The following is a 10440-nucleotide window of genomic DNA, read 5'->3' on the forward strand; positions in this document are numbered from 1 at the left end:
TTTTTAAGAACCCCAACTCTCTATGTGATTAGATCCCCCGAGCATGCAGTCTGGGACTGTGGTGGGCCCGCTGTCCACGACTCTCTTCCCCTCCTTGCCGCTGATTGCCAGGAGCTGATAAAAAAAAAAGAAGTAACAGGCAACAAGCTACAAGCCAAAACCTAGCCAACAAGCAACTCACAAGCCAATTAAGCCAAAAACAAGCCCAATTTCTGTGTATTTTTCCAGGGGTTTGGCATGTTTGGTTCAAACATTGCTTCACACATTCATCTTTTCTCACCACTTCTGCACGTGAAGGTTTTCATAAGACAATACCATAGTTCTTCTAAGAGAAACAGCCGCTGTCTCCCAAGACAATACAGCAGTATTTTTCAATTTGTACTATATAGGCCCAAATTCTGCTCTCACTTACACTGGTGTAAATTTGGATAGCGATCAATGAGTTATTTTGGATTCACTCCCATATAATGGGGAGCAGAATTTGATTTGATGTGTTACTTTGGGGAATGACTAAGAGGAAGCATGATTTAGAAGTGTTTGTGCAAAAGGGCTTCAACTAAACAGGAAAAATGTTTGTTTGAAAAACAGGAGTGGAAACAACAGGAGACAGGGCCCCCCCCCCATCCCGGGAAAGGGGGACACAGCCCCCCCCGCCAGGAAAAGGGGGGAAGGGGGAAACAGGGCCCCCCCAAGCCCGAGAAAGGGGGTGAACGGGGACACAGGGCCCCCCAGCCCGGGAAAGGGGGAGAAGGGGGACACAGGGCCCCCCCAGCCTTGAAAAGGGGGGGAAGGGAGAAGGGGGACACAGGGCCTCCCCCAGCACGGGAAAGAGGGGGAAACCAGAGGGGGGACAGAGGGTCCCCCCCAGCCCTGAAAAGGGGGGGAAGGGAGAGGGGGGACACAGAGCCTCCCCCAGCATGGGAAAGAGGGGGAAGGGAGAGGGAGGACACAGGGCCCCTCCCCAGCCCGGGAAAGCGGGGGAAGGGAGAGGGTTGACAGAGGGCCCCCCCAGCCTGGGAAAGGGGGGGAAGGGAGAGGGGGGACAGAGGGCCCCCCCAGCCCGGGAAAGGGGGGGAAGGGAGAGGGGGGACAGAAGGCCCCTCCCCTCCAGCCCGGGAAAGACTTTTAAAAATCTCCTGACCATGAAATTTACCAAACTGGATGGGTGAATTTGGTAGGGCCCTACCCAGGAGACTGAACAGGGGGGTACTTCACATTACAGCTACACAAATGTGGATCCTCAGTTGCACTGTTTCTATCATGGCCGCTTCTTTCTGGCAGATCCATTTGAGCTCCGCGGCACACGTCTCAGACAGAACCTGGCTGCCTTTTATCCACCCGCAGCTGTTCCCATCAGCAGAGCCTGAGAAGCTGCTGAGTGAGAGAGAGTCCGTGTCACTGTGGGTCCCTGTAACAAGGAAAGGCCCAGGGGTGAGTCTTTCCTCCCCCTCCCGCTAATGGGAAGCTGGTCTCTGGTGTTGTCCTTCATCTCCAACTTCACTGCAGAGCATCAGTCGAGAAGACGTCCCAGGCTGTGAGGTGAGTTAGGGCAGTGGCTCTCAACCTTTCCAGACCACTGCACCCCTTTCAGGAGTCTGATTTGTCTTGCGTACCCCAAGTTTCTCCTGACTTAAAAACAACTTGCTTCGAAAATCAGACCTAAAAATACAAATGTTGCCACAGCCACTATTGCTGAAAAATTGCTGACTCTCATTTGTACCATACAATTATAAAATAAACCCTTTGGAAATAAGTATTGTACTTACATGTCCGTGTGTGGCGTATAGAACAGTATAAACAAGTCAGTGTCTGTCTGAAATTTTAGTTTGCACTGACTTCGCTAGTGCTTTTTATGTAGCCCGTTGTAAAACGAGGCCAATATCTAGATGAGTTGACCTACTCCTCGGAAGAGCTCTGTGTACCCCAGGGATACCTGTACCCCTGCTTGAGAACCACAGACTTAGGGGGTCTGGAGCAAGGACCATATGAGGCTGAATCCCATGGGGTGGGTGACCTGGTACTTGTTCATTGGAAGCGCCACCTTGATCTCCTGCATCTCAGCTTTCCTTTAAAAACGAAGTCTGATGGGTGAGAGGAAACCTGCACCGTGCGACCTGGGTAACGGGACAGCTGCAGGGAGCTGAGGACTTGTCCCGATGAAAGGTTAGGGCTAGATTCACAAAGGGACTTAAGAGGCTAATGGCCACTTCAGGCACCTCTGTCTCTTGGAGTGGGAAGTTCCTTGGAGAATTCCACTGGGTGGGAGACTCAGCTGTGAAGGGGGTGGGCGGGCAGGAGCATCTCATCAACCCAAAATTGGAATAACTGGAGTAATGTTCCTTTTGCACAGAGCCTCAGCTCTTTGGAACCTCTGCAAACGCTTTAGCCACATGTTTAACTCCATCCGTAGGAGTAGCCTTGGATCGCAGTGGGAGGGCTCAGGTGCGTACGTGTTTGCAGGATGGGCACTCAGGGCAGTCCCTGACGCCAGAGCAAAGTGGATGTGAAGTGCCACTGTCTGGATTTGGGAGCCTGCCTGCACACCGAAGTCACTAGGCGCTGGGTGCATGACTGCAAGGCGCTGGGCCGGGGAAAATCAGCCCTGGGTGGTTATTTTGAGTAGAAAACCAGAGCCACTTCTGGGGTCTTTCAGCTTCTAATGCCCTTTCCCTTCTGCAGCTGGATTTCAGCGTATGATAAAATCCCTCTCAATGCCAAGTCAGTGCCATAAATCACTGGACTGGGTGCAGGAATCAGTAGGCAACGTTCTCTGGCCTGGGTTATGCCAGGGCTCAGACTAAATTATTCTTCCCAAAACTTTTAAAAGCTGAGCCCCCTCCTCAAGACAAAGAAACCGATCACGCCCCTCACCCGCCAGCAATGTGTTAGCGACCCCACCCCGCCATATTCATGTACTCGTCTTCAAACCCCACCCTTCCCACCATGGCTAGCCCTTCCCCACGCTTCAGGAGACGCTGGAGTAGATGATCCTAACCGTCCCCTCTAACCTTAAGACCTGAGGGACCCCATCTTGGAGCATCTTAAAAATCCCAGTTCCCAGACTCTGGAACAGGGGCTGCTTTGCCGGGCTCACCTTTCTCCCTCCATCAGGGTGGCCGATGGGGATAATGAGCCTGGAGATCTCATTCCCGCTGCTCTGAGTGGTGACCATGTGCACATGACCCAACTCAGCTCTTACTGTATCCCAGGAATGTCTTCATCTTCTGGGATCCTCATGGCAGCAGTGGGATGATTTAACGGACTCCCTTAGTCATGGGGCCTTTCTCTCTCTTTTTTTCAGAGCCAGCGTCCTGGAATCATCTCATGGTGCGTGGAGTGGTGGGGGTGGTGGGGGTGCTGGTCTCACTGTACCTATGTGGGTTTTGGAAAGGTAGAGGGAAAGTGTTTGCCTACCCGCGACTCGTCTTCAGGAAGCTGCTGACTCATCCCTCCCAGCAGCCTGGAAGTCTGCAGGATTCACAGGAATCTGAGCTCACCGCAGTGTGTGACAGGGACTGGGACTAGGCCCAGGGAATTAGAAACAGGAATCGAGACCCAGCCCTGGAGAATGGGGAAGGAGACCTGCTAATGGTGGACAGACGCTTCACCCAGGAACCCAGAGGAAGGGATCCATTAGGTGGGGACACGGGTGTGGCCCAGGAAACTGGAGGAGCATTGCCAATCCTCCAGGATGACCGGGAGTCTGCAGGAATTAAAGATTAATTTTTAATTAAAGATTATGTCGTGATAAAATCTTCAGGAATAGGTCCAATTAAAATTGGCAACCCTAAACCGGAGTGTGGGGAGGGACCCATTAAATGGAGACAGACTTGGGCTGGGAAACCAGCTAGAAGAGCTGATCCCTCCTACGATGCCCCTCAATGGTGGGGACTAAACTGGGCAAAACTTTCATCTAAACCTATTTTAGGTTCAGCAGTTTGCGAATTCATATGCATTCTGCTGAATTGTTCACGTCCAGCCCCTCCCCTCAGTTGTTAAAAAGTCAAAGCATTTTGTTTAAACACTTTCCAAACAAACCATTTTGATTTTTCAGTTTGAAACAATTTTTTGTTTAAAAATGTCCTTTAGTTTTTTTTAAAAAATTCAAAAAGTTACCATCCTGGAAATGTTCCTGGGTCTTTTTGTTTTTGTTTTTTAAAGCTTTTTCGTTCATCAAAAATTTGGAAAAACGTTACTTTTGTTCAACCTGAAACCAGTTTTTTTCCATCTCTTTTTTTTGGAATTGTCAGCGACCAAAAAATTCTGTTTGCCCAGCTCTAGGGGTGGGTGAGGATTTTCGCGGTTATATTGTGGGTCTTTGAGTCTCCTTGTTGCTCAAAGTTTTCTTACTGTAACAAATTGATTTGAGATGAGGGCAAGATGGGCAAAAGCTTCCTAAAAGGGGGAGGGGGGCTGCTGTCACCCAAACTGTGGCCCAGCCCCTGTGCCACCCCTTCTCCTTGAGGTCCGGCCCCCTCAAACCGCCCCCTTTCCGAGGCCACCCCTCATGCCGCCTTTCTCTCTGAGCTGCCACTTCATGCCCCCCCCCTTGCCCCCAAAACACCGCCCCCCCCGGCTCCCGTCTGTCCCCCCTCATCCAGTTGCTCACACTTATGGCCAGTAAAAAGTGGTGGGCCCTGGTCTCCCCTGTTCCAGCACCCCTGGCTGAGAGTGGGAGAGGATGAAGAACTCCTTGCAAATATAACTCCCCCCGCCCCCCACCTCAAAAAAGCACAATTTGCCAGCAACAGCAAAACATGCACCTCACCAACCCGGGCCACTCACGCTGTGTTGTGTGTGACATTCCCATCCTGGGGCGGTTTACATCTTTGTGAATGTGAACCCTGCAGGCCTGGGTGTTTCTCTGCGTAATGTGACCTCAGGGCTCCTGATGAGAGCCATTGTTTGTAAATGTTTCAGAAGCAGACATATTTATCTTTCATGGACAGACAGACATTTATTCATAATTAGAACTGGTCAAAAATAGCGGGGGTGGAGACGGTCATGAAAATTGAAGAAGAAATCACTTCCCCCCCCACACCCCAATATTCTTCTAACTTATTTGCAAATGTTTTTAATGATCAAATTTCTGTTTAGTTTTGGTGGGAAAAACTCCACGTTCTCTCTCAAGTGGGCAGAGAAATCCAAAATGCTTTTTTTTAAAAGGGAACTTTTTTCAAATGATCAATGTAATCCAAAGTGGCATTTCTAATTAAAAGGTTGCATTGTGAGTGTAAAACCATTTTGAACCAGCTCTATTACTGTATAACAAGAGGAGTTTATTTGTCATGATGCATTGTTTGGGCCAGGTTCCAAGTGGTATTTCAGTTTTTGCACAGCTCTTCTCTTCTTGCATCGGCTCCTCTCCTACGCTGTGGCCTTAATCTCGGCCCTGGAAACCCTTACATGCATGTTTCACTTTAATGACTGCTGTGATAATTCCATTTCAATGGGACAACTCTGAGATCTGGTTTACGCTACGGCCCTATATCGGTGTAACTACGTCATTTATTTAATTTTCTTTCTTTTATATGTGAAAGTTCTTGAGAGGTTAAAGCAGGTAAAATACATGAACAGGTTCGGACAGTCCAAGTTTGTCAGTGCAAAGTGACAGCAGAGATGAGGTATCTGCTAGTTTTCCATAAGTCTCTCAGGGTTACCCAGGATAACTTTGGGGATCTCTGTCTTGCACCTGGAATGTTCCCTGAAAGTGTCCAAACAGCTCAGAGATACAGAACCATTCCCTGGATCCATTCTGATAGCTGTCTTCCCTGGAAAGCAGTCTGGCAAGTGGTCCTGTCAGCTCTTTGCTAAGTTATCTGCCAAAACACTAGTTTTCAGGAGCCTAAGTAGCCCTTTGAATCATGGTAAAATTATTCTCCCAGCCACCACCAAAATTGGAAATGGTGCCCCTGAGTGCACGGTACCCTACCGTGCTTCCCCCATAGGAACTGCATTAACAGGCAACTCTGCAAGTTCTCTGCATGCCTCTGCAAGTGACCCCCATGCCTCTCCATTTCCTTGGCCACATGTATCCTGTCCCCATGCTGGCGGCTAATCCAGAAAAAGAGGGAAAGAGCTCACCACTGCGACCAACTGAGGGATGTGTTGGGGTGAGATCAGCTGGTCAAAGCAGGCAATAGGGACAGAATCAGAGACATGAAGCTCCTAGAGTGACCTCTGACCTTTCCAGACCTGCCCTTCAATCAGACACAGCGATTGTAAAGTTTAATGTGATAGTAACTAGACCCATTTTAAACCCTTCACCACACAAGACAAAGCCCGTAGGATTCATCATGAACTATTTATTTCTCCTCCCCTGGATTCCTGCAGCCACCAGCCACCTTGGAGCTTTCCCTCGTCTCCCAGGCTGTGCTCACTTGATGGCAGGAGCTCAGCGGAGGGTCCAGCTTTGCTCTTTCGCTTCCATTCTTCACGCCTTTGGGTGGCTGCATTTGCAGCTGAGCAGCCTGATGGAAACACTGAGTCCTCTGTCTCGGCAGGCAGGCCCAGCCGCGAAAGCCAAAGACTCCCTGAGAACAGGGGGAGGTTGGCCTGAACTCTCAGGAGTGGAGGCTTGGCCATAGGGCAGGGTTACCATATTTGAACTTTCAAAAAAGAGGACACTCTGGGGGGGGGGGGGGGGAATTGTAGCCCTGCCCCCTATCTACTCCCTCCCACTTCCTTCCCCCTGACTGCCCCCCCCCAGAACAGCCAACCCATCCAACCCCCTCTGCTCCTTGTCCCGTGATCACCCCCTCCCAGGACCCTGCCCTCTATCTAAGCCTTCCTTCTCCCTGTCTCCAACTACCCCCTCCTTAGACCCCCCCACCCTAACTGCCTCCCTAGAACTTCCCCCCCTACCTGTCCCCTGACTGCCCTGCCCCCTATCCGCACCCCCGCCCCCTGACAGACCCCTGGGTCTCCCACACCTATCCAACCACTCCCTGTCCCCTGACTGCCCCCAAAGAACCCCCAACCCATCTAACCCCCACTGATCCCTGCCCCTGACTTCCCCCCCTGAACCTCCGCCCCATCCAACCCCCCCTGCTCCCTGTCCCTTGACTCCCCTGACGCCTCTCCATATGCCCACCCCCTAACAGGCTCCCCCCAGAATCCCTGACCCATCCAATCCCTCGTGCTCCCTGTCCCGACTGTCCCTTGGGACCCCATGCCCCTTCTCCAGCCCCCCGGCCCTCTTACCCTGCTGCTCAGAGCAGTGTGTCTGGGGTGCGGAGCCAGACACAGTGCCGTGCTCCCCACAGAGCGCGCAGCTCCCCCCCAGTCCCCAGAGTGGGCAATTGAAAACCCAAAAAGCCAGACATGTCCGTGAAAATCTGGACACATGGTAACCCGACCACAGGGACTCCAGGATCTGCAGCTGCTGCCACCTCTATGGTGATTCCTCCGACTCATCACCAACCAGCTCTTCCCCATTCTGCCACCCGGCCCCACGGTCTGACCGTGCCGGAGAACAGAAACCCTTTGGGACAGCAGGAGAGTCTCCTCAATGCCGCACTCTTTGCATGGCTTCCCGCGGTCACCTTGAAACATGACTACCCTGCCCCAGGAGTCTCTCAAGGAGCTGCCGGCGCAGTCACTGGGCACCCACTCGTAATGGTCTCGGGCAGTGGCATTGCAGAGGGAGCTGAGCAGACCGTCCCTTCCGTGACTTCCTGAATTGCTGCCAAGATGGATTCTCATCTGCGCTAGAGAGAGTCCCAGAGGAAAAGCAGGTGTGGTGGGGGAGGGGGCAAGACAAGCTCTCCCCCTGAGCCCTTGACTAGCAGGCAAGCAGGACTCTGGGAGCCAGGGATCGGTGTGTCTTGCTGGGAGAGCAGAGCTGGAGAGCAGAAAAGGGCACTGGAGGAATTGTAGAAAAGTCAGTGTCATGGCCGAGTCATGGGCAGCCAGATCTAGTGGTCAGAGGCAGAGTCCACACTCACGAGAGACGAGTCGAGAGTCAGCTGGGTCAGGACACTGGAAGAGCAGAAGCAAAAGACCAAATTCTGTTCAGCACCTCAAGTCAGATGAGTCACCCCGAGTCAGGATGCCAGGAAATCAAGCCTGAGGAGTGGGAGCAGGAACAGCCAACACACGGTCCAGAGGGGACGGGGAGGAGCTCGGGTGTTCAGACAGCTTCTTGTTCCTGCTCCTGGTTTAAGGAGGTGCTGGGGGCCGATTAGCTGCTCTGGGACTCTGCCAATAGGAGCCTCAAACTGGGTCTGGACTTCGTCAGTCCTAGGTAAGCAGGTAAGTGGGTTTTTGTAGACTTCCAGGTGGCGTCCTGGAGGGTGGCTGCTCCCAGGAACCCTGCACACCCGGGTTAATGACCCATGGGTCATGACAGTGACTGATCTCTCCCCGCTCAAACCTCCTGCACGAAACAGTCTCCAGGGTCCCGGACGCATCCTCTGAGAATAAAAAAACACAGTCATGAGGACAAATAGGCTATGGAACAGGAGCCCCCTCTTTGTTGCAACAGCCCCAAGTGCCCAGAAGGGTGGATGGTTCTTACCTCCAGGACATGCCTGGGATCTTCCATGTAAGTCTCACTGGGACCCCTGTTTCTTGGTCTGACAGGATGAGATCATCTGTCCCCACTGCTCCCTGCGCTGGGCTGGCTTCAGCACACGTCTGTGTAAGAGGCTGGGCCAGAGAGATGTTACAGTCAGGGTCCAGGCAGCCCAGAAGGAGAACAGAGGGTCTGAAACCAGAAGACGAAGCAATCAAATCCGTGGATTCGACAGAGAGGTTTTGCACCCTACAGGGACTTCAAAGAAGGTCTGTTAGGAAAGCTGAGATGTTAGTCTGGAAACTGCTAAGGCAAAGATTGTGACTTGTTAAGGTTCAGTTTACGTCACTACAAAGTGTGTTTTGTTTTCTTTGTCTGTTTGAAATTTGTCTTTCTCTTGCTTAGTTTCACTTAAATCTCTTCTTTGTTACTGTGCTTCCCAAAGCACCTCAGCGTTGTGTGTTCGAGTGAAGTGTGAGTCTCCAGCCTACCCAACAGGCTGAGCTGTGCCCTGTCTCTCTGAAGGTAGCGAATAATTTCTGAGTGGTGCTGGGCTCAGAGTCCAAGAGCAGTTCACCAGACATCTCCTGTGAAGCCCAAAGAGACCAAAGGAGCAGGAGAGATTCAGGCCCCACTGATCCATGGGAACTTCCCACAGAAGAGGCTACACAGGGCTCCTGACACAGCCAGCAGGATCCCTCCCACAAGCTGAGCCATGTCCTTCCCCTCCCACCCCACAGCTTCCTCCCCACCCCAGCCTCAGGAACCCCTCCCACCTCCCTGCTCTCCCCACCCATTCTCCAATACCAGGCTGTTTCCAGAATGGAAGCAGGTGCATACCAGAGTTCACTCACTGCTAGATGCTGGCCAGGCCTCGTGTCACTGCTTTCTAGCTGGGCTAGCAACCCCGCTGATACTCACTCTTGCAGTTTGTTGGCTGAGAACTCAGCCCTCCAACCAGGTGACTGGCCTTTACTCCACTCCTTCCTGGGTCGTTCTCCTTCCAAACAAAGTACAAAAATGTCTTGAACAGAAACAAGGCCTTCCACCCTCGTGGGGAGTTCTTCCTCCACCTGATTTCGGCTCGGCCTGCCCTTCTTGGGTTTCTATGGTCTTCTGTGTCCCCTTCCTTAGGGACGGTGAGAGAAGCCAGTCCTACCCTGGATTCCAGGGTTTGGCCCAAGGCCATCTACTGAACAGCTCACTCTGCTTCTGGACTTTTGATGCTGTTTTCCCTTGTTTCCTCTCAGGTGGGGCTCACTTGGTCATCAATTTGGCCTAGCCCCAGGCTAGGCAGCCATAGGCCAAGCCACCCTGTTAGATACCCTCCTCCTTCAAATCCGGTCCAGCCCGGCTGACAGGTTTGCTGCAGGGATCATGAAACCCCATTGCTGATCAGAAGGAGGTCAGAGTCTGTTCTCTAGGAGCTGAAGGTCCGTTTGTCCTGCTGCGGGAAGTGGAGCTGGAGAGCGGAGAAGTTAGGTGAAAGAGACTGCATGATGGAGTTGGAGACTGAGGGATGGGAGCCTCCTCCCAGAAACGCTCCCAGGAGAACAGGTTTGAGGAGTTCTCTGGGGAGTCTCTTGCTAGGAAAAAAACAAGGGTGGCACATTGATGGAGATGTCTCTGTCCCAGGGATGGGGGAAGCTCCCAGCCAGGCTATGCAGCAGGGATCCCATTTCTCCCCCAAGAAACCCAGATGCCCAAAGAAGTCAATGGTTCTTACCTCCATGAGGGAACGGGGTCTTCCCTCTCAGCCTCTTTGAGAACTACCACTGCTTGGTTTCCTCGGACAAGGGACCTGCCCCCACTGCTCCCTGAGGTGGTTCAGCTTCTGACTGCAGCCATCGGGGAGGCTGTCACACACCCCAGGGCCTAGAAGACATGGCGGGGGGAGGAGGCTCCTCTTCATGTCAGACTCTGAG

Source organism: Eretmochelys imbricata, chromosome 14 (genome assembly GCF_965152235.1).
Source record: "Eretmochelys imbricata isolate rEreImb1 chromosome 14, rEreImb1.hap1, whole genome shotgun sequence".
In the NCBI taxonomy this organism is placed as follows: Eukaryota; Metazoa; Chordata; order Testudines; family Cheloniidae; genus Eretmochelys; species Eretmochelys imbricata.